General features: G+C 41.2%; 2 long non-coding RNA genes across 15 annotated transcripts in view; both read left to right on the top strand.

The window, feature by feature from the left end:
• The first annotated feature begins 10,705 nt into the window (after positions 1-10,705).
• Positions 10,706-12,736, top strand: LOC106036653 (uncharacterized). Its single transcript, XR_001207505.3, has 3 exons — positions 10,706-11,217; positions 11,298-11,390; positions 11,977-12,736. It is a non-coding gene; the product is annotated as an uncharacterized lncRNA (long non-coding RNA).
• Positions 12,737-16,202: 3,466 nt separating this feature from the next.
• Positions 16,203-23,444, top strand: part of LOC106036652 (uncharacterized) — a 66,493-nt gene continuing 59,251 nt past the window's right edge. For 4 of the 14 annotated variants that reach the window (XR_010830835.1, XR_010830837.1, XR_001207502.3 and 1 more), the window contains exons 1-2: positions 16,208-16,410; positions 17,971-18,078. This is a non-coding gene — a long non-coding RNA (uncharacterized lncRNA). Of the gene's footprint in view, positions 16,411-17,970; positions 18,079-23,444 lie in introns of all 14 variants that reach the window. The other 10 variants (XR_010830838.1, XR_001207499.3, XR_001207500.3 and 7 more) reach the window with 5 other exon arrangements.

Here is a 23,444-nt window from a genome sequence, read left to right as displayed (position 1 = left end):
TACCCCTTCCCCACCCCAGGCTATTGCAGCATTTTGGCTTCCATTTTCCTGCTAAAGAAGGCAATGTTTAGTAAGCAGGACACAAGACCAGGAGTCAGCACACTTGGGCTTTACTCTTGGCTGTGCCATTGTCCTGCTGCTTAACCTTTTTCATCACCCTGTGGAAACAAATAGCACCTTTGTGTGTCTTTATTTTTGTTCCTACACTTTGCAAGTCCTATGAGCAGAACTGTCCCTACATGAGCAGGGTGTGACACACAACAAAACCCCAGTCTTGGTCAGGGTCTTGACATCCTAAAATACTAAAATAAATAATTATTACTAATTGTCCAAACAGTGCACTCTCTGAGACAGCAAGTGATTGGCAGAGCAGCCTGTGTCATTCTTTCCGTTTTCACTTCATCTTGCTTGTTCAACTTTCAACTTTATATGTTAATCCTACAAATATTCATCGAAAAAGTAAGAGTCATTCATTGCTCATTTTTCAGGACTCATATTGGTGCAGTCCTCACCTAGGCACTGTACTCACTTTTTAAATTAAAAGCTGATTTTCTGAAGGCCCACCCAGTTACGACCAATGACCACGCAGTTAACAGATCATGCTGTTTAAACTGGTAAAGGACAAAAATCAAACAGCAAACTGGTACCTTACAGCCTTTTACTTTTCCTTCTTCTACATTCCACTGTTACGCTTCTTTGGATGTTGTTTTCAATTCTGGGGAATAAATTAAATGAAACACTTAAAACCAGTGTAAACAGAATGGTCAAAATAATAAGGAATTGATATCATGACTCACTGGAAAACTAAGTGGCATGAGGGTTTCACTGTAAAGCTAAAATCTCTACCTGTACATACCTGCAACATGACAGGACTTCCAGACTATCTCCACAGCATGAGGGTGTTCATTCTGCACTCCAAGCCAATGTCAGTTTCGTGAAAAACCTGGAGGGAAAAAATTAAATCTTTGTTGCCATTATGATTTTTTCATTAAATCAGATAGAAGTCTAGACACGTTACAAATAACCAGGAGAAAAGCAATAGGCAAAATACAGTTAAAACAATCAAAAGCTGTATGACACTTGCCATTTATCCATATTCCTCTAAATTTTTATCACAGTGAATATAAATCATGCATTTATGTGTGTTCGTATTTGTAAAACAGGAAGATTTTTCCTATAATGAAGTGATAGGGACTACAAAGTATGTACTAATAAGTATCTGTGTGTACATATTATCCTATTTAAGTTTGAAAATGCTAATAATAATAGATTTTTCTTTTTCCAAAACTACCACGATAAAGAAGCCCTTATTTTCTTTAATATTTAACAACGATACAACCCAAACCTCAACCACAAAGTTCCAAACTCTAGTATCTCTTGAAAACTATATCCAAATAAGGAGGCATGAGTGCTCCTCTTGCATAAAGTAAGGGATATCAGCACTAAAGCCCAGATCCTCAGACTCTGCTTTAGAGTTCACTCTTGTTTAAAGCTGAACCAGAAACAAATAGGACTGAATGCATCTGAAAACATACTGTTCCTCTGCAGTGAGGTCATCTCTTATATTCCATTGTCTAGTAGGTAAATTGTATAACAGGAAAATCCAAGTTGAAATATTCAAACTGCCAAGGATTATGAATTCTTTGTTTTGCTTTGGAAACAAACGCACAGTAGAGACCAGAGCCATAGTGCAAGGAAGACATAACAAAGGCTTTGTTTGTAAGGGGATGGAACCACTGCTCTCTGGTCAGAGATGAGGTTGGCTGATGTGTTTTCCATAATAGTCAATTGAACAATCTCAGTACTCAGTCCTGGCCAAATACTAATCTACTGAATTTATTACATTTGGGTTTCTAAATTGAAATTACCATCTGTAACCCATGTGTGGTAAACAGCACAGAACATGTGATGAGAAAGAAAACCAGCTCGTGAACAGCTGGGCAAATCCCACTCAGTTTCAGGAGTTCAGAGAACTGTGACACTGCACACTGAATATTTTCTTGCTGAGCAAAAACTTAGCAGATTAATGAGGTTATTTGCTAAAAACCCCTCTGTTCACCTCTGTAATGGTCTGTGCAGTCCAGGTCTGGAAATGTAGTTGGTTTGACCAAAGCAATACCATCAACTAACAAAGCCAAATTTCATAGGAAAAATGCCATGGTAGCCAGAAATAATACGCACGCACACATACAGAAGACAATCACAGCTTAGAATTTCAGTGGGTTTTGTTTGTTTATTTTTTTGTATTTAGGATTTCTGTTCTCACAGTCATAAATATTCTCAGGACAACAAAAACTTATCCAATATTGCAGCTACACAATGTGAGATGGGTGAAATCCTAGACTACTAAACGCAAGACACTTGGACCTCTGCAGGCCCACCATGTCACCCAGCAGTCTTGGTCAATAAAGCTTCTGGTGGTGACTGTATGGTCTAATTCCTATTATTTCACAGAAGCCCAAGGGCTTCAAACTTTTGTGTGTGCGTGTGTCTTTCACATCTCTAATACATGTGCTCTCTTCAGAAAAACAGTCCAGAAAACAGCAAGTCTATTCATTTCCAGTTAAATAAACATACAAGGTATGAATGTCAACTAGTTGCCCACTTCATGCTTTCAGTTTGATTTGTGCCAAACCATTTGTTTGACATGATTTCTGCACAGAAATGGAAATGGGTCTGGGCTTAGTGGAAACATGTCACACTATACATGTGGACAAACAGAGCTGCAAATTACCTGCAAAATGGTGCTGAGTAAAACTTGCCTAAAAAAACGTTTTGAGAACAATTCTGTTTCCAGCAATGTTTTTGTTTGTTTGTTTAATTAACCAACTTTCTGTCTAAGTTTCTGCAAATGCTGTGACTGAAAATCTGAAATAATTTTTTAATGAGGGTATCATACAACAACTGATCCTGTAGCACTGATCCCAGGAAGCCGTGAGTCTTAAGAGCCACCCAAACAGGGTCTTCTAACCCTCCCATGATATCATTGCTTCCAGGTCATACTTCATAGCGAAATAAAAACAAGTAAAACAAGACCTCAGACATGCTAGGGCTGAACGGAGCCCATGCTTAGAGTCTAACATGAAAAGTGAGACACTAACTAAGGACTGGTCCCATAAAGCCTAGCTGTACTGTCAAAGGAGATGTGTACATTTAAATGACAATTCATCCCATCCATGGGAAGGGATGGGATGTCTCTGTAGGTGTCCATCTCTCTTCACTCTCTAGAAAATAACTTAGAAAAAAAAGTTCACATTTTTAGTGGTGAATAGAGACAGATTTTCTTTTCTTAAGGCTAACAAAAAAAACTTCCTATCTTCTACTTGCCGATAAAAATGGTCAGAATCACTTGCTCAAGGTCACATAAAAGGTCTGTAGAAAAGCTAGGAGTTAAAGCCCAGATCTTTTTTTTTAGTTCAGCCCTTCCTTCCTCATGGTGAAGTAGGCAGGAAAAAGGTTCTCACTGCTTTCCAACAACCAGCAGTGGAAATACACGATAGATTTATTTCACACTTTGTGCTTCCTGTCCATTTCTCTGTGAAAAGAACACTATCCCTGTTGTTTTCATTCTTCCTGACCTAAGTCGAAGACATAGAAATTTAGTCTACTTTTCCTGTTTCTTTGGCATTTATTCTTAGAGACGTTGTTTATGTTGTTAATCTCACTAGGGCCTGAACCTTCAACTGAGATCAGTGCACGACTTGCAACCAACTTGAATGAATTCAGTACAAGGTCTTAGACAGAACTGTTTCAATGCAAAAGGACTCCAGCTTCACAAATTACAGATCTGATAGCTCTTTGTTCTTTTCAGATCTGGGATTAACAGAATCAGGAATCTGCCTGTATTTTCTTCTATTTGACTTTCACAGACTTAAAATATCATGCTGCTTCCATCTGTTCAGGTGAGGCATTAGCACAGAAAGAGCAGGAGCAGGAATACCCATGCAGAAAGTTCTCCGAGCAAGTGTTTGTGTAACTGTCTGGAGGCAACAAGCCAAGTTATTTAACAGTGAATTATTACAAATAAAATGGTTCCTAAAACCGACCATTTGGTAAACAGTGCCTCAGTAACAAAAGAACTCATTAAATTCGTGTCATGGTGATGAAACGACCAGTTATTGATAGAAAAGCTAAGTAGAAAGAAGACATTTGTTGTTTTTTTCTAAAACCTACCTACATGTTTTCAGTCTTCTTAGGTTGGCCATCCACAGATTGTTATGAAAAGATCTGATTTTCCTTACCCAAGAGGTCAATCCAGAGCATCCCATTTCCACTCTTACACCAATGTAGACACAGACTGGAAGACCCTCAAGGCTTACAACACCAGCCTAGTGAAAAAGAGAAGTGCACAAACATCAGAATCACCACAGGTGGCTGTGTTTGACATTCAAGCAGCCAGGAAAAAAAGCCTGTGAGTCTAGTTGTGATTCCCCTGTACAAAGTGGCCTACATCAGCATTACGTGTGTTTCTGACTCTTTTCCTTTAGGGCTCAAAAACAATTTAAGAATAATATAAATTTGTCCACTTAAATACCACTTAGATATTTTTCCTGTTTAAAAAGAATTATTCAGTATTATTCAGTAATGGCAAATCCATGGTAAAGCTCGAACCCCAAAATTATTAAATTATTTTAAATTGCATTTTTAAAACAGTATGATGCTGTACATGTATTTATTGTTAAGCTCACAGAGAAAGTTAAAGCACACAGTAGACCAATATTGGTGAATGGTTAGAACACTTACTGAACTGATAACTAGCTTCTGACAGCAGGCCCTCTCCTACCAGAAAAAAAAAAGAAAAAGAAAAAAAAAAGAGAAAGAAAAAGGAAAAAAAGAAATTCTCGTTCATTTAATCAGGTCTCTAAAAGGACTCATTCATTCAGAATTGGTAAAGACTGAGATGTGAAAAAGAAGGAAGATTTCTTTTCTTCTTACAATCCCTGCATGAATAGGAAAGCCTGTTTTCCTCTTATAATCCATAAATAAATGATGATGCCTAAGGACTCTGAAACATTGAAGTACATGATAATCAGAAGCTGACCTTTCAATTCCTTTATTTTTGCATTTAACAATTTAGCTTTACATGCAAAATATCTTTCCTATATGTTCAGTAACATTATGTTTAAAACAACTAATAAAACATTTTAAACGGTTTTTGTTGTTGTTGTTGTTGTGTTGGTTTTTTGTTTTTGTTGTTGTTGTTGTTGTTTGTTTTTAACTTCAATTCCAATTTTTATCTAAATTCAGTCTGATACAATGAACAAGCAAAAAATGAGCAGGGAGCTAGTAAAATGAAATATATTGTTCATCCTTTTCTAGCATAATTCAAATTCTAGTAAATTTGGAGAGTCAAGAAACCTAATGTTTTGTTACATAATCTCTAAAATACAGATACAGGGATAATACCATGGCAGAAAAGGTCAGGACCAAGGAAAACTTTTAGTAGAAATATACCAATGAATGTCAATTCCTCAAAGCTTTAAAGGTAGATATAAAACAAGGCTGAAGTGGATTATTCAACATGTTGTATCAGGGCATTGTTACAGATCATGTTTGAAAACAGAAAGGGTATCTTTGCCACCCACTGCTTTTCCAGGAAGCAGCATGGACTCTCACCTTCTCAACTCCCCAGAAATCAAGACACACATGCAGGTTTACAAAAAAGAACCGTCAGGAGAAAAATACAGTCTGAGAGGCGTATCAGCAGCATGATCCTGGTGTACACCTGTCTTTTTCTCACTCCATCCCTCATGCTGTCTGACCGCATGTACTCCAGCCAGTTCTCTTTCCCCTCTCCTAACTTGTTCTCACTTGCCTGACACATTGTTTCTAGCATCTCCCCTACAAGAATTGCTCCCAGTCTCAAGAAACTCTCGCTGGAATTCAGAGGAACTGTTTCACAGCCTCTGCCAATATCTCATATTATTTTGCATGAAGAATATGCACTCTGCTGCTCATAATGCTCACTCCCATCCCTGCTGTGTGCTCACCTTAAAAGACTTAAGAGCTGAGTGCTACGCAGAGTTTGGGGAGGGGGAACACGGCAGCTAGGCTGTTACTTGGATTTAGCTGCTAGAAGGCTCTGGGGAGCAGAAAGAGGTACAAAGATGGGCATTTGTGTATTTAAGTTGACTTTAGCATAATGGAAACAGTGCATAACTCCCACCTCCCCAGCCATCAAGGCTCTGTCAGCCTTAGTCAGCATCCCAACGCCCTCCTGCTCATCCTCCTGGAAGTAAAAGAGCCGTTCTGAGTCTGACATTTCTTCCAGAGGCAAGCCTAGCAGGGTCTTCCTTCCTTTTAACTTGCCATCATTCAGAGTTTTAGTACCTTGAACCATCCTGTAACACCTATCAGGATTAGCTTCCAGTAGAGAAGCGCTCGTACTTGATCCAAGCTAATCAAATGTTATTTAGATACTAAGCCCCAGGGTTTAACTGAGCAAACCCAACAACCTAAGCAAAAATGACCTTCTTAGTGTGGCTACTGTAGCCTCCTTTTTGACCCCTTTTGCCACAATTTTGGCTGAGACAAGATAGAGTTAAAGCCATTTTGAATGGGCCAAAAATAATACAGTAAGTGTCCCTCTGATGCCACCAGACTATTTTATCATAAGGTGAAAAAGCTGTTTTAGATGGAACTGGACATTTTTTACATACTACTAAAATGGGGGTTTTAGTAAATAACATTTTGTTTTTAAACTTTTATTTCAGCCTTTCCCAATGGATTTAGTAACCATATTAAGGGTTTTAGGAGCTCGTATTATAATCAAATGCAGGTCTGAACTTACAAGTCATGCATGACCTGGCAGTCAGGAGGTTATGGTGAGTAAGAAGGTAGACCACAGAGAACCAAGGAACAGGAAACTTTTGGTCTAGTGTTGATGGAAAAGCTCTGGATTAGATGGATGCAGGACTGAATAACTTATTTCAGGCAAACAGCTCTCTCAGAACTTTCTGATCCTTTTATAGAGGAAACGCTGAAGATGTATGATGTAAGATTTCAGAGGTGCACATGTTAAGCTGCAAAGTCTTATTCTGAGTGATATACTGCAGGATGTGTGTTTACGCAGCTATACAGAGCAATTTCCCCTTCTTCCATTCACAGGCTCCATTGACCAACTTCCTTAATTTCAAAAAAATTACTAGTACATAAAAGCTGCTACTTAGACAGTTCAGTCCCTTATCAAAACTGCTCTTTCTGTGCAGCCATAGAAACAATTCCTTTTCCACCAGTGACAGTGCCACAGACATCCAGATGATGACAACTTAAAAAAGGCAAAGCATTTCACTTGCATTAAAATTAACCTCTTTTTTTTCTTTTTTTTTTGGGGGGGGGGGGGGGGGGAGGGGCTGTTAAATTTCAACCTCACATGTACATGTGACCTTCTGATAGATACTGAGGGGCAGTAAATACACTAGCTTATAAATTCACTTTCCTAAAGCCAGTTCCAAGAGCGTATGAGGTTGCGTTGCCTTAACTTCAGTATTACCCTGGACTCCGATGAGCAGGATGTTGATTTTAATTCTGCCCACTAAAGCGCAACACAAGCTGTCAATGAAGAACTTGGAGAAAGAGAAGGCTAAGCTATTAAGAGGAGCTGAATTCCTTGAGTGAACTTAGGCTTGATTAAATTTCTGAAAATATAATGTAACATTAATAACAAATTTAAACTTTGACCGAGGTTAGCTCTTTAATTTCCATTGGAATAAAAACAAACAGATGTCTCTAGAGTAAAATGAACAAAACAAAAAGTATTTTAAAATTGGTCAAGAAGTCCAAATCTCACTAGGAAAGCTGTACATACAGTTCCCATTCATATTAATTGTAGGCATCAGTCAAAAAAACCATGTGTGATCGGTTGCTACAGCTCAGCTGATGACTGGTAACTTGATGATGTGCTGGAGGCCAAAATCTATCTAGAGGCAGCCTCCTGTGCTGGCTGATAGAGCTGGCTGATGATTAAAAGGATATTAATTTAAATTAATATTGAAGGTGTTCAGATTAAAATAAAATAATTAAAAAAGAAAGCTGATAAAATTCAAAATACATTAACTTCAGGGAGGAGAGTCCCCTCCACCCTTTGTATTTTAGGCAAACCTGCCCTCTTTACTGGTACTTTCACTGGTAAGGCTTCTCATAACAAAAGTGTAAGGATCCCAGGTATTAACTACTTTGGGGACGAGGAAAATGCATAAACCATGGTTTGTTGGTGTCGATATTATTATTTAACTTCCACAAGCATGTCAGAACCAATTCCTGATTTATTTTTTCAGAGAATAAGGCAGACAGTTATTTTGCAGGAAATTATTAGATGCATATGGCTAATACTTAACCTTGGGTGAAAATCCTGTGATATTATTAAAATGAATATATATATGTATAACTAAAAAAAATAAACCTCCATGTTATTTTTCTGGTCATAACTCTACGGTTTTATGACATGACATTTATTCCTAAAAGTCAGATGTTACGAAATACTGGATCACATTTAGAGGCAAAGTAATTTTATCTTCTTTCCAGATCTGGATTACCTGACCTGGGCCACAATTACTAAAGCTAATGTCCTGTTGTATCATAAAGGTCAGTATTTGCTGATACTGTTCATTTTTGCCATACTCAGCCTGCAAAACTTGCCTTAACATCTCAGAGAAAATATACAGCTTGTTTGGAAACATATAGAAATGGCGTGCTTGGGTGTCGCCTCTCTGAAGCTAATTTAGAGATTAATGTAGATATTTTGGACTTTTCATTTTCAAAATCCTTCCTCATCAGAGCAGAGCGATAGTGCAGGAGGCCTTGGGGTGGGAGAGACAGGGGGATCCACACTGTGGAGCATTATGCTGCAACTAAGAGCTGTTTGTAACACAGGGTTACTGTTTGGAGAACGGAAAGTTTAGAGCAGAAAAAGGACCAGAGGGTGGCTTGGAACAGAGGTCAGTGTCAAGGGGGAATCCTGCTGCGAGGGATTAATTAAGCCCAGAAACTGCCTCTGTTTTTATTATTATTTATAATTAGAAATAAATGATAGTAATTTTTAAAACTTAACTTTCACAGCAAAATCCCGAGGTCATGAGAATCAATGGCACTACAGATGACTGAGGGGAAGATAGGAAAACGTGCAGCTGCATGGGATCCATCAGCTGCAGGCTCCCATTCCTTGTCCCACTGTTCACCTCCTCCTCAGTGCTCCTCACCGTACTAAGCCAATGCAGTGCCGGCAAATGTAAGAGCAAATCCAGGTCCACAGCATGCCAGGACACAACTCCTGCTGCTTCGCTGTGAGATCCTTTTGCGTTACTCCAGGCATTCGTTCGGCCTCTGCTCACTCCATCGATGGGTAACATAATTCAGGATTGCCATGGGCACTCTGTCATCAATAGGGCAGGGATTAGAGCCCAGTACAGACAGCACATCCTGGGTAACAGCCATGCCTGCAAGAGCACCTCCCCTGGGACCCTAGCATGTGCAGGAGAAAAAGCCAGTACACCAGGAGACAAAGCCATGCCTGCTTTGAGCCATGGCAGGGAAAGAGCACAAACTGAAAACACTGACTGTGACAGTCTGGGTTCCCTGACAAATCGGCTTCTCTGCTGCTCACCTTCCAGCCTTTCCTGCAGAAACTGATCTTTTAACATCTTCACAACTCAGCTGTACTCCAGCACTTCCTAGGACAGCCACACCAACCTGGCAGAAAATTTTCCTGTCATGTAGTGCATGCCTGTATCTCACATTACCTTCACATCCACTTGAGTTGACCTTCCTTTCTGCACTGAAGGGAGATTCAGCTGCCACTCAAACTACCCAGCTCCTGTAAACTTTAAAGAGGTGTGTCTTTATCAGTACTCAAGTATTTAAAAAAAAAAAAAAAAGTTCTGCTGGAAATTTGGGATTCATTTGAGTGAAAGACCACAAACTACCTTCAAATCACGGCCAGTAGAGAATGCAGGAACTTATACAACTTTGCTATGAATCAGTTTCATTCTCTGCAAAAAAACACTAGCTCTTTGTTTACTGCAGGCCCTACCAATTATAGCTGTTACATCACCTAGCTCAATATAATGCCTCACATCACAGGAGTCATTATAGATAACAGTAAATTTATTACCGAAAACAAGCTGCTGTTGTGGCTGCTCCTGTGCAATGTGAAGAGTCTTGGAATGTAAATTACTTATCTTAAAAGTAACCTGCAGTTGGACAGTTTGCAATGAGCCCAGCCGTATGACAATCCCAGCGTGTTCTGCCTGCACAAGATTTACTGAAATAGCTTCATTGTCACTTGGAAAGATCATTCAGAAACAGTTATTTTGTTTTTTTTTCAGATATGTGGAGCTGGTAGGAGGTTTTTACATCTAAAGCAACCTGCCCACCAGAAAGGTCCTCACTCTGCAAAGGGAGGCTTTGCTTTCCATAGAAACCCAGAGTTTCTCATCAGAAAACTTAAGCCCTCCTACCAAATGCTTCTCAGCTTTTCAAAATGACAAAAGTTCACCAGAAAAACAAAACGCTTCTAATATTCGCACCAAGTGGAAATTGCCAGGAAGCTCAAAACGAATCAGGCCCGTTTCCCTCTCTAGTCATTCCCTGGGTGTCTCTCTGCAGCACTAATCCCCAGATTAGTCTCCAGCTAAGAAATCATAACGTACCACTTCACCATGAGTAAGCATTACAATTCAGTGAAAAGTTTCCTTAGCGTTAGTCCCTTTGTAAGTGACTAATCAGGATATAACTCCAGGTATTTTTCCTGCCCTTTTCTTAAAATATAGTTAGTACACACAGTTACATTACAGTGGAAACATTACTCCAGCTACTACCCTTACCAATAAAGATATACATATACATGCTCCTTTCCTCCTGTCTCTTCAGAGTAAGTCTTCACTAGCAGGTGCCACAGGTTACTTAGTGCTTACAGAAGAGCTGGATCCCACTAGCAATGACTGACAGAAGTATCATCACAACCAGGGTTTCCTCATTTTCTGTTAGGAAACACAGTAAGTTTTCCTGATCTGCCTCTCAAACGAGCCTTGCTTCTGTGTGGACCATGAAACGGGACACAAGTTTTCACGACCTTGTAAATAAGAATATCACCTTTTAATTCCTACCACCTGGGATAACAAAACCCCAAGATTAGTGATTTGCTGCTCCTTGTTCTTATAAGTGAGCCACATGATACTCACCTGCAATGTGTCCTATTGCCTATTATTTGGCTGTCTGAAAGTAAGAAAAAGATTTTTCATGAGTTTATAAACTATTCACGCTGCATAACTGCTGCATTTTGTTTTGTTTATACAATACAGGGAGATGTACAAGGTTTATTTCCATTGAACAGCAAACACTGCTCTGTGGGCGTTGAAGTCAAGAAGATGGCTAATTCTAGCAGAAGAGCCCAGGTATTTCTTTATGTTATTACAGAATGGTGCAAATGAGGCAGAGAGAGGCTACAGATTAGCTTTTCAAAACTGTTTAAGCAGATAGGGATTTGACAGGGTTTTCAAAGGCCTCTAAGGAGTTTAAGGACCCAACTGTCACTGAGTGTAAGGCAGACGCTTAAGAGCGGTAAGGTAGTGAAAGCATTTAGAAGGACATACACATTTTTCCTGAAACTTTTAAATATAATACTACATAATCCTATATAATAATTTGGTGTAGCAAAAGAAATAATGCAGATGTAATTTCCACAGGAAGACAAAACATGAATTTACTGTAATCTTGGCAGAAAATTAAGCTCAAACCTTTACACTTGAACGGTACGCTGTGGTGTTTCAAACAAGACTGAGAGCCTATACAAGCTGTAACTCAGGAGATACAAACGCTGCTACTTGCTGCTTAACTGTAATGTACAATCTGAGTTTCTGTTTACAATAACAAAGTTTTTTTGGTTTCTGTGCCTAAAACATATTTTAAATGTGAACTGAGCTCAGAGAAGTTTTCATTTTGTCAAGACTCCAAATTTTGCTGTTTAATTCCATGTTCTAGGTCCAGCTGGAGCCAAAGGGAAAGAACGGGGTATCTTACTGTCTCTGGAGTATGAGGCACAACAGGACCCTGACATCAGCTGGGGTTTCTAGCTCCTACTGCAATACAACCCTTCTCAATTTTCATTTTAAAAAGTGCTGGTTTTTCAGTTTAAGTGATCATGAGAATAATTGCCCAACCACTGCAGAGAACAGAAGACCTTCCTGTACAGTTCCCAGAGTCTTGGTACTGACCTTGCTTTTTTTTCTTGTCAGCCAAGAAACAACCCATCCCTGTTACCACACAAGGGCACTTGTTTAATGTTGATGGAGAAGGAAATGTACCACCTACTGAGTCACCAATGCCACATCCTAAACACCTGGCTTTTGCCTTGCTGGGCTTCCATTTAAGTATGAATCTAGCATGAGAAGAGCTGTAGAAAATGTCTATAATAAAACCTCAAACCACACAACACCTTCCTGGGTGGGACGTACATTATGATCTCCTAAAGTTCAGCAACCTCCAGAAGAAAATTGTAAACCCTTCCAAAGCAGACCTGAGTTATCCATTTTGGTTTTGTCCAGTTTCAGGGACAAGAACTGCATGTCACAACCCAAAGCAAGGCATTACTTTCTTTGAAGTCAAAAATAAAAGCACAGCTAAAAAAAAATGTTTAAAGCAGCCGTACAAATTATGGTCAAATCTGCTGTGGCTTAAGATGCCACCCTTTTACTGTCACTACCTTTGTGAGAGTTGATCCAAATTCATCTTATTCTCACAAGACTTCCATGGAAAAATAAAATAAAGGCAGATTTCTTAAAGTCAAATTAAAAGCATTTCTTACAAGTGAAATTCCTGTCTGCTAGACAACATATCATTTGCTGTCCACAGTATATCCCATAGTTGACAAACAAAGCAGTATTTTACCAACCTATTGCAAAACACAGTACAACATGTTTTGGGAAATGATTGTTCATTAAAAAAAAAACATCATCTAGAGCAATACAATGCAGCAGGAGTCACATGAGTGTGCTACATCCTGTGACTGGCTCTGAAGTAAGTGTGGAAACAGTCACAAAGCATTTCTGGGCAGGAGGCAAAACACTTTTCTACAGGACATCAGCTCACAGACAGGCTCCCTCACCTTCGGTTTGTCCCGACTCACCCCGCAGTCCCTTTAACCCCACACCAAGATGCTCAGCCTCCTGGCAGCTCTCCCACAAGCAGGATGGCCTAGCCAGCATCCTTCAAAGACACTTTCTGCAGTGAGTGGCTTCCACAAAAAAAAAAAAAAAAAAGAATATTTGTCTACCTAAAGCTTCTCTTCCTTCCATATGTGCTACCTGAAGATAGTCCTGTGCTCAAGCTCACAGCCCCAAACCATAAATGTGAGATTTGAGGGGAGGAAGAAGTAAGGCTAGGGAAGAGAGTAATGACATAGAGTGCCACTTCTGCAACTCACATTCTTTCTAAGTGTGAATTTCCTTGCCTCTTTTGAACTAATACTAGCAACCTGTAGGTTTGAAAAAACATATATGGTGCAGGAGGTATTTGCAACAGCTGCTCTGTTTATATATATGTATATATAAATATACATATTTATATATAACGTACTGGGATCCACCATTTCAGATAAGTGTGTCTTTGCATAGGAGGGAGAGAAACCAAGTGCACACAGACTGTTCCAAGAGCAAAACCACCTCAGTACGTACCACCAGTAAAACTGCTAACAGAGCCTCAGTGAGACAGCCCGGTACAGACTGGGACAAGCAAAGCTACTCCTGAACAAGAACACAGACTTGAGCCATTAATGACAGCAGTAGTGGATTTTGTTTTCTCTAAGCACATCCTTCTCCAGTGATCAATTGATAGCACCACGGTCACACTGTAATAGGCCCCTGCGCAGTGGGACTACAGCATCATTTTTCCCAAGAAGTATCCAGCAAACCCCACTGGGCAATTGCTCCCCAGCAGAAATATCCTAATGAAATGGCAGAATATCCTAATGAAACAAGTCAGCTTAATCAAGGTTTTCTGTTGTACAGAACAGGAAGATAAAATTCCCTTGGTAACAAAAGAATTCTTTATATTGAAAATTCCCAAAGGCAAATACATAAAAAAATAAAGTTATAGCAACTTTTTTTTTTCATTTCAACACAAAGGTAGAGAGTCCAATTCCTCTTTTTCTCCTCACATTTTCTCAAAACAAACTTCAGTTTTCTGGGAGACTTACTGGATTTCCCGTAACTCTCCAATTTTTATAGAATAATTATTTTTATTGTCCCTCATACTCAGCCTAAAGTCATATTCTGAAATCTAAAAGTGCCAGCTGAAACAAATTACTCATCCTCTGCACACAGCTCAGCTCTTCATTCCCTCTCATACACATTAGGAGCCCCTGCACGGATCCATCCTTGCAGTCTGATTAAAACCCCTCAATCCCTTAGAGAAGGGGCATGGACAGGCACATTTGAGAAGGGCAGGAAAAACAGCTCACAATCCTTATCCTGCAAAACGAACGTTGGCACCCATTTCCCACACCAACATCAAGTCCAAAACTGCATTGTACAAATCCAAGAATGACGGTGGAGAGTCTGGCGAGAAGGACAAGATGAGGAATGAGGAGGATACTTCCCAGATTTTGCCTGAGCCATAGAAGGAGCCTCCAGCGCAGCTGCACGCCCTGACACCACGAGGCTGCTTCACCTCCGCAGCACCCTCTTGCATTCTTGCATGAAATACACTTTCTATCTGCTAAATCAAAACATACAGACTACAACAAAGACTTTAAAATTTTTGTGTTTGTAATAGGAATAAGCCTGTTAAATGGTTCCATTTTCTTTGGGTTACAAACTAACTTCCAACTCCAGATGCTTTGGATATAAAGCTAGAGCAACCTGGCTTCAGGGGAATTACTTCACATCTCAACCTGACACCTCTCACGTTTAATTCAAGATGCGAGGAAGAGTCTATCACGTCTGTACTCTTGCTTAACGCTTTGAGTCACATATTGCACTAGCCACAAGACAAAATGATTGTCTTTCCATCCCTTTTCCCTCGCTAAAATGAGTAATTCCTCTCAGGGGGCAGGCTTTCCTTGGTGCCTTTGGTTGGAAACAAATGGGTCACCTTCAAACCAGGCTTCCAAGCAGACAGAAAAAATAAAACAAAATAAAAAATGGTTATCTCCATATACACCCAACTCACAATTATCAAATAATCTTGCAGTGAAAAAGAAAGGTTGCATATTGTTATTTACTTGCAAAGTGGAAGCAGGCAGTCTTGTTCCTGAACTGTGACCATCTGCAGAGCATCAGCGCACAAATAAATACAGGGGGCAGAGCCGAGGGGCCCGGCGTCCCCCCCTGCACATGGCTCCATCTCCTGTAGGGCCCCTCCTGTCTGTGCCAGGTCCCTCCTCTGCTGTCGGGTTACACAAGTTATCCTTCTCGTCCTGGCTGATTTTTTCTTTATTTGATATTTTCATAAAAAAAGGCCTCTAAGGGCCTTCTCATACGCAACCTCTGTACTGAAGTAACCGTCAAGCTTTGGGTTAAAGCAGTGAAAAGACAGGGAGCAGCCTCTGTCCTCAGCTCACTCTGGTGCAGTTCTGTGCCAGAGGGATCAGGGAAGAGGCTCTGCACTCCAAGTGTGTTGATGCTCTTCCCTTCCACGATATTAAGCCATCCAAAAAAAAGGGGAAAAAAAAAGTTCAATTTACACAGAATGCCCCAAGCGCCCATAAGCAGGACGCGCCAGTACTCCCGGCACATCCCTTGCTTTTCAAATCATTTTTCAACTTTACAGCTTGGTGGTATAACAAAAACAGCTGCGCGGCGTTGTCGGGTCCCTCCCCGAGCATATTTCTCCCTGTCCTTGCTGCCGCCCGCCTGTTAAGCAGCTCCTCGGCCGCTTCTTCTCACGGCAGCGAGATGCCAGGCACTGGGCTGGCAGGCAGGGACAACCTCAAAAATAAATGGCAAATGTTTTGAGGATTTTCCACAGGGGAGGAAAGACAACACATCACCTCCACGCTGCCCCCAGCTAACACCGCCGTGTTTTACAGAGTACCCCTCCACACACGGGCCCTGCCTGCTCACAGTGTCATGTGTGCACTTCCACAGTTCACTCTGAAATCTTCTTGTTCCTCTGCTGCCCCTTTTTTGGGGCATTTTCCCTCAGTTTTTAGCACTGCTGCAGCCCCCACTGCCAGGGAGAGCAGAATCTCCACAGAGTTCCAGAAAACCCCAGAAGGTTCGGGGGGGGGCAAAGGCTATGGGCCAGTCTGGCAGCAGGGATGCAGTGCTGGGCACAAAATCATAATTTCTTTCGTTATTTTTTATATTTATGAGGAAAAGTAGCCCTCACCCAGCACCCTAAGCACTACAGTCAGGACTCACCTCTGCTCCAAGCCGCGGGCACCAACCTGCCGCCATTAAAATCGCCAGGAAGGAGGTGAGCTGGGGCTTGGGGCCGCCCTCTCTGAGAAGTGCCCACCAAACCCAAACCCGTGCTGGCAGGCAAACCCCTTGCCACGGCAAATACCAAGCAGGGTGATCCCCCAGGGGCTGGCAGCCTTCCCCGTCTCCTCATGCCCAGCCTTTCCCCACAGCCCTCTCCAGCCACCTCTGAGAAGTGCGCACCTTGCCCCTGCCAACCACCCACCACTTCCATGGCAGCCCTGTCTCGCTGCCTCGTGAGGAAAAGTCAAACCAAAAGGGACCCCGAGGCAGGAAACCACTTGAGGTGTTTGGGGGGGAGCATATAATGGGGTCAGTGTTTTGGGTGCACTGGGATTTCTCTCCTCTAGGCTGAGAGACAGACAGAGCTGCACCCTCTGTGTTTGCCAGCACACAAAGCTGCCCCGGCAGCTGGTTTGCCTCAGCGGGGCCAGAGGCAGCCCCTAGTACATCAGCTCTGAAGTTTTCTCCTTCCAGAGATTTCATACTTGGTGTATTGCAGCACCACCTGCTGGTTTCGGTAAACTGGACACAGAAGCATCTCCCTGCAGGGCGGGAAGGAGGGAGCACAACAGCTCCGCAGGTGGTTTTCTTGGGGCGCGAAGGCACTGTTTTCTCTTGTGCATGGATTTTTCATAAAGAATTTCCTCCTTTTAAAAGAAGAAGTGAAACACCTCTGAATAAGTCATCTCAGTAAAAAGCCACCTCCCAGTGAAACAGTGGATAACTCGGAGTTCAGGAATTTCACTGCAGGCTCCTTCTCTGAAGAACTTTAATGGACAAAATCTAGGCTTTTCCCTACTCCTATAGAGCAAAGCCTAATAAACTTTGCAGAGCCCTTGGGGAATAATTTCCTGTACTGACTGGTTCATTCTGGACACTTCTGTATTTTCCATGTGTCTAACCCGAGCTGCCTGCCTTTAAAGGCACTTGCATTTCATGCAGTCCTACGTCGCTGCTTTCTGACCTGCAGTCCTCTGAAGGTGCTCAGCCTGGCCACCTGCAGCCGACAGTCTGTTTAGGAAACCCTACCTGATTTTCAGCAGTCACTTATTTCAGCCAGTTTCCTTCCTGGGCTTGATTCATCCAAACAGTGAAGTCATGTTCATGAGCTTTATTCAAAGTTGCTCCTTGCTGTTAATTTACAGCCTGGTGAAGGCAGAGGAAAGAGATTTGGATTTTTTTCTTCAATGGCTGGCTTGAGATAATCTTAATACAAATAGGAAGAAATACATTACTTTCGAATTACAGTGTATTTGACAGGGGAAGGGCACTCACTTGCTTTTCTTCCTTAAAATTCGGGTGTTGTACTGACTAATCCAGTAACATTGGAGACTGCCAACACATGCAGGAATTATTGTAGAACTACTGTCTTGTGAAAAACAATATGACTTTCATTTTAACCCAACGTTTATTGCCCACAGCAGTTAAATGCAACACAATATATGTGCTGTTTCTAAATTTAGCACAGTATAGAGGAAAGCGTCGCTGGCTTTTGTTATCTCTCAGCTCTATGCCCAGATCATTCAATTTCTACTTCTCTTCTTATCAACAGCTGTGCAGCAACTTGCAGGACAGAAATCCAGTTTCAAGTGGGTTCCTGGCAAGGGAGATGAGCCTACAGACACCAACAGACACAGCTGAACACAGTTAAACGCTACAGGTCTGTTCAATAATGACACCTAATTTAACCCTTTCCGTATCTGCTATCTCAGTTGTTCTTGCAGCAGGACCTCCTCCTCGGTACCCACACCACACTGCAGCACTTCATGTTCTGTCTGACCCCACTTGTTCTAACGATGAGACACTGTTTTACCATTAGCACCATCACCATTGTAGCAATGACTAAACAAAAGAAAACAGGCTAGCTGTACAGTGTGTTTGATTTGAGAAAAAAAAAAAAAGTTTCCATTTACAGGGCCCAGCAAATGTCCAAGGTTCAAACAAAGTACGAGGTGCTAACGAACAGAGCCTTGACAAACTTTGTTTTCCTGCGCAGGGGCTCAGTGCATAATGATTTCATTCAGCAGCTACTGTTCAAGCATGGAAAGTGTTGGTAAAGAAATCCCACAGAGTTCAGACGACCATTTTCCTAACTTAAGCTTCCCCCTCTGCTCCTCCCCCTGTTTGCCTTTCGAGCCTTTGCCAGGCATAACATAAATATTCATCAGCTGATATTTGCAGTAGCTGTGAAGTTATGAATGAGGCCAAACGCCTTTCCCTCCTGCCCCATCTGCAAAATGGCAGCTTCTGGTCTTAGCTCATGGCCAAATGACACTTTCCAAAATCCCCAAAGTGCACTTGCAGGCTTTTCAAATTCAGTCGGGTTTTTAATGCACAAAGCAGAAATACTGTCTACCTAATATTTACCCTGGGATTACAGAAAAACATATATATATATTACTTTGCTATGCTTTAAACTTTGTGATGCCTTGACGTAATAGACAGAAGTGTTGGCAGCTCAAAATGTTGGTTGGTTTATTTCAGGGGACATGACTGCTGCAGGTTTCCTTTCTGAATCAAATACCAGACACTTGAACCATTTGTTGTACAGAAAAGAGAAGCAGCTTTTATTCTTAATACTGGTTTCTGAACCACCTGGGTGCTGTCAGGAGGAGCCACATGCACTGGAAAACACTTTTAATAAGACTCCTTTAAGCCTGTCTTAAACTCTGGATCCTGAGAAATGGAATCCCCACTGCCTGTCATATGTGCTTTTCCTCTGCAGATTAGCACGAGACTGCTGCTTTACAAATGTTCCCTTCTTACAAAGCCTAGAATTATGCTCTCAAACCTACTATGGGTCAGTAAGACAGCGAGGTATCTGACATACCCACACCAGCAAAGTCAAAAGCAGAGAAGCAAGAAAACAGTGCAGATCCTGTTTGAGTCTCATTAAGCAACGTACTAATCCAGTCAAAAGGGCTGTATTGATGGACCCAGAGGAGGATCTTATCCAAAGCATCACTGGATCTCGGAGGCTTAGAAATCCTAAATCCCCATGATCAATCATAGTGTTGTTCTGATAAAAAGGCCCAGCACCATTCAGGATCAGGTACACTTCTTTGTAGCTGAAGTCACACCTATCATGCAAACTTATCTGTCTTGCCAGTCTCACAGCAATTCTGCCATAAATAAGAGGGAAAAAAAAAAAAAAAGAAAAAAAAAACATTAAAAGGAAAGTAATTGTCTTGGTAGGTTTTAGAGGTGTTTTAACCACCTAATTTGATTTCCACCATGAAAAACTCAGTGTTTCACTCAACAATTCTCCAACAATTTGTGGCCAAAATAGAGCATATCTTCTAGAAACACATTTATTTTTCATTTAAATACTACAAAGGATGGACAATTTACCACATCTCTTGGGAACATTCCAACACTAATAACCCTTGCTGCGAAAATAAATCCCATACTTTGTTTTTCATACCTCCAGCTTGCAGCCACTGGATCCTGTATGTCTTTACTTTGAGATGAAAGAGCCTCAAAACTCTCTCTGTTATCTCCAAACAAGATCCAATCCTCTCTCAATCCTCTCAATAATCATCAAGGTACACTTTTATTTGCACTGACACAAATGTATCAGGAATTGTTGCTTTTGACACCAAATGCCCCATGAAATTACATACTGGTTGCTTTCTTGCAGCAAATCACTAATATCCAAAAATCCAAAGTTCTTTCTAGGCTGATTTCATCAGCTGTTTACATGCTGCCATTCTGCTTAAAAGCTTCTTGTTGGGGCAATGGAAGTGTCTGGAACTACGTAAGCGAGCAGTAATTGACAAAACAAAATTGAGATAAGCTGTTGCTGGCATTTTCTATGCTGGTGCATGGTAGGACAACCTAACTATTGCCAGCACTGGAAATGAAAACAAGGAAAATAATAATAATAGAAAAATACATCACAGCACCACCTTCCTACAGTCAGTGATACAGAGGGGAAGGGAACGTTCACCAACTGAGTAGAAAAGGAAAGAAACTTTGAGGAATTTCTTCTGTAGCCATTTTCTCAAGACAACATGAAGGTGAGACTGAAAAAGGCTAGCTGTGAAGAAAGGAATACTATTTAATATGGCTGTCTCCTGTGCAAAAAAAGAAAAAAAAAAGACACCTTTGCTTTGATGCATCATATCATATGGCATGCAGACATTATGCTTTAAAAAAAAATACAAATCCTTTGGAAAATGTCAGTCTGCAATTTTCTAACCATCCAAAACAACAAAGCTTGAGATACATTAATACATGGAGACCCATGCAGCTATGTATCTGAATACATATTACTCTTCCTTTATTCATAACTAAAAAGCTTCTGGCAGAGAAAATAAAAATTCTCCAAGGTAAATTATCTAGTGCATCACAAGGAAGATTCAGTCAGAAGGGAGACTTTTTCCATGACTGTGTTACAATTGTAGCTCTATAGACCACAGCAGCAACACGCACTTGACATTGCAGCCAAAATCTTTGTTCATCATGTAGGGCCAAAGATTTTCAATCACACCAGTAAGCAGCAACACAACTTAATAAATAGGTTTGTGGGCTGGATTTACCCTGCAATTCCTTGTTCTTTGAATGCTCTCTATGTCTTCTGTAATAACTGACAATATAACTCCCATCCATATCAGAGCAATAATGGAAAAAGGATTGAGAATCAAAAGCAATACTTATCTTTATGGTAAAAGGGCCTTTATGTGATAGATCAAAAGCATATATTTATGTCGGAGGACGACAACACCCGAATCTAACACACTTGAAACTGATAAAAAGCAGAGCTTGCAGATGGTTAACTGTCTGGGTTTACTGTTCATTAGCATGCCAGTAAATTATTTAGGTCATGTGTGGTTTGCAGTCTGTTACGCAGCAGTTATGAACCTTTTCATAACTGTTTGTGTGTGACTATCCATAGACTAACATGAGAAGACACTGTTAATGATGCACCGTGAGGTCTTAAGAGTTTCTCTGGCACCACTGCATAGCCAGAAAATAAGCTGTGGCTAGGACTATCAGAGATCTCTTCTAGGCCTGCTGCACAGCTGTAGCAGACTTCCAGGTTAACAGTGAACATAAAATGCAGAGACTGGGAGATGGAAAATCCAGGTAAGGTATAGTTTATGGATAGACAGCATAAAGAGCGAAGAAGTCATAAAGTACTCGTTCATACGTTTCAGTGTGTATGTCGTTCACCAGGGCTGTTTGCTCTTCCATTCACACAAGAGCAAGCTCTGATATTCAATATCGGCTGTGTAATAGGGCAACTTTGGTTGGGAAAGATTGGCAGCGTTCAGAAGGTAACTGTACAAGTCTTGCCAAACTAACAACAATCATCATGGTCTCAGCACAGAACCTGCTGCTTTCCTCCAGCTGTTGTCTCAAAATTCCCAATAAAAAGTGACATTTGAAAACCTTGCATAACTGCAAATATCACAAATTCAAATACTATGGGCCTGATAGGGTTCACACAAAACTTTCAATTAAATAGGTGAAAACTTTGATGCCTCTTGGGAGGATAGAGAGAGAGGAGCCTGTAGGTTCAGATTCTCAGCTGACAGAGATCAGTACAACTCCGCAGATTGCAACAGAGCTATCCTAGTTCAAGATTTGGCCCTAAACATTTTAGACAAAGATAGCATCAGCATCTAAACAGATGAAGTGGAATAGATGTTGTAACGGTAGGGGGCTTCTTTATTTACCCAAATGCATGACCCTTACAGCAGAACTTCTGGAACAGCAATCTCTAACCTTCCTGGCCACAGAACAACACCACTGAGCAGATAACAACGTAGACAACAGTACTTTAAGGTCTTTGCCAGCCTTATTTTTAAATTCTTTAGGTGGCATGCAGCCTGGGAACTGGGGACTGGGATCCTCTGTCATGACAATGTGCTCTGTGCTATCTCTACTGACACAAAGTGGTGCCGAAGCACTGTATGCAACCTGTAGCTCATGCCAAATTGCCATCTTTTCAGATTCCCTTGTCCCATCTAGGAAGTCACTAGAACAAGACTTCAACTTCAATACTGGGTATGCTAAGGCACTCTTGAAAAATGAAAGGAGCTCTTACCTTCTGGCCAAATGCCCTTCACCAACATGCACGTGTCCACACCTTGTTTGGAAGTATTTGCAAATGGCAAAGACTCTGCCCAAAGGTCCCAGGCATGTCTCTTATTCCAACTTCCTTGTGAGATCAAACCTAAGGACTTTGCAACAAAGGCTGGAAATGGCGGCAATAGGCAGGATGCAGCAAGATGTAATGCCACAACAAAGCAGAGCTGGATCAGGCACTGCTGGCACCCCCGAACCTGCAGCCATGGATTAGAAGCTGCGGAATATACTTGCCAGTATGCTGAAAGGAAGTGTGGTGGGTTGTTGCCAGCTCTTATTCTTTATTTGCAGATATATTTTGTTGTGTTTTCCTAAGACTGTGACCAAGTTCTCTTTTCCTAATATAAATTTCTCTGATTGTAACTTTTTCAAATAATGTATGAAGGGCACTTTTTTTTTTTATTAAAAAAAAAAAAAAAAAAAAAAGGTTTTCCATGTTCCTTGCTGGATACTTATGCTTGTCAAAAGGAGATGACTCACCTGAAATTCAGTATTTTTTGCTGCTCTTAGCTACCCGGTGGCTGCAGATGTGTACCTCTGGAGTCAATGACACCTTGTATTAAACTTACAATAGAGACTCCACTTACACTACAGACTCAAAAGAAAGTTGGGTATGATAGATGATCCTGCTGGTCAAATTCCCATCTCTAATCAGCATGATGGGCTGAGGCCAACTGTATGAAGTTCAACAAGGCCAAGTGCCGGGTCCTGCACTTGGGGCACAACAACCCCAAGGAGCACTACAGGCTGGGAGATGAGTGGTTGGAAAGCTGCCTGGCAGAGAGGGACCTGGGAGTATTGGTTGATAGTCGGCTGAATATGAGCCAGCAGTGTGCCCAGGTGGCCAAGAAGGCCAACAGCATCCTGGCCTGCATAAGAAGCAGTGTGGCCAGCAGGTCTAGGGAAGCAATTGTCCCTCTGTACTCGGCTCTG

The sequence above is a fragment of the Anser cygnoides genome, chromosome 3 (genome assembly GCF_040182565.1).
Source record: "Anser cygnoides isolate HZ-2024a breed goose chromosome 3, Taihu_goose_T2T_genome, whole genome shotgun sequence".
Classification (NCBI taxonomy): Eukaryota; Metazoa; Chordata; class Aves; order Anseriformes; family Anatidae; genus Anser; species Anser cygnoides.
This window is presented reverse-complemented; position numbering and strand designations above follow the sequence as displayed.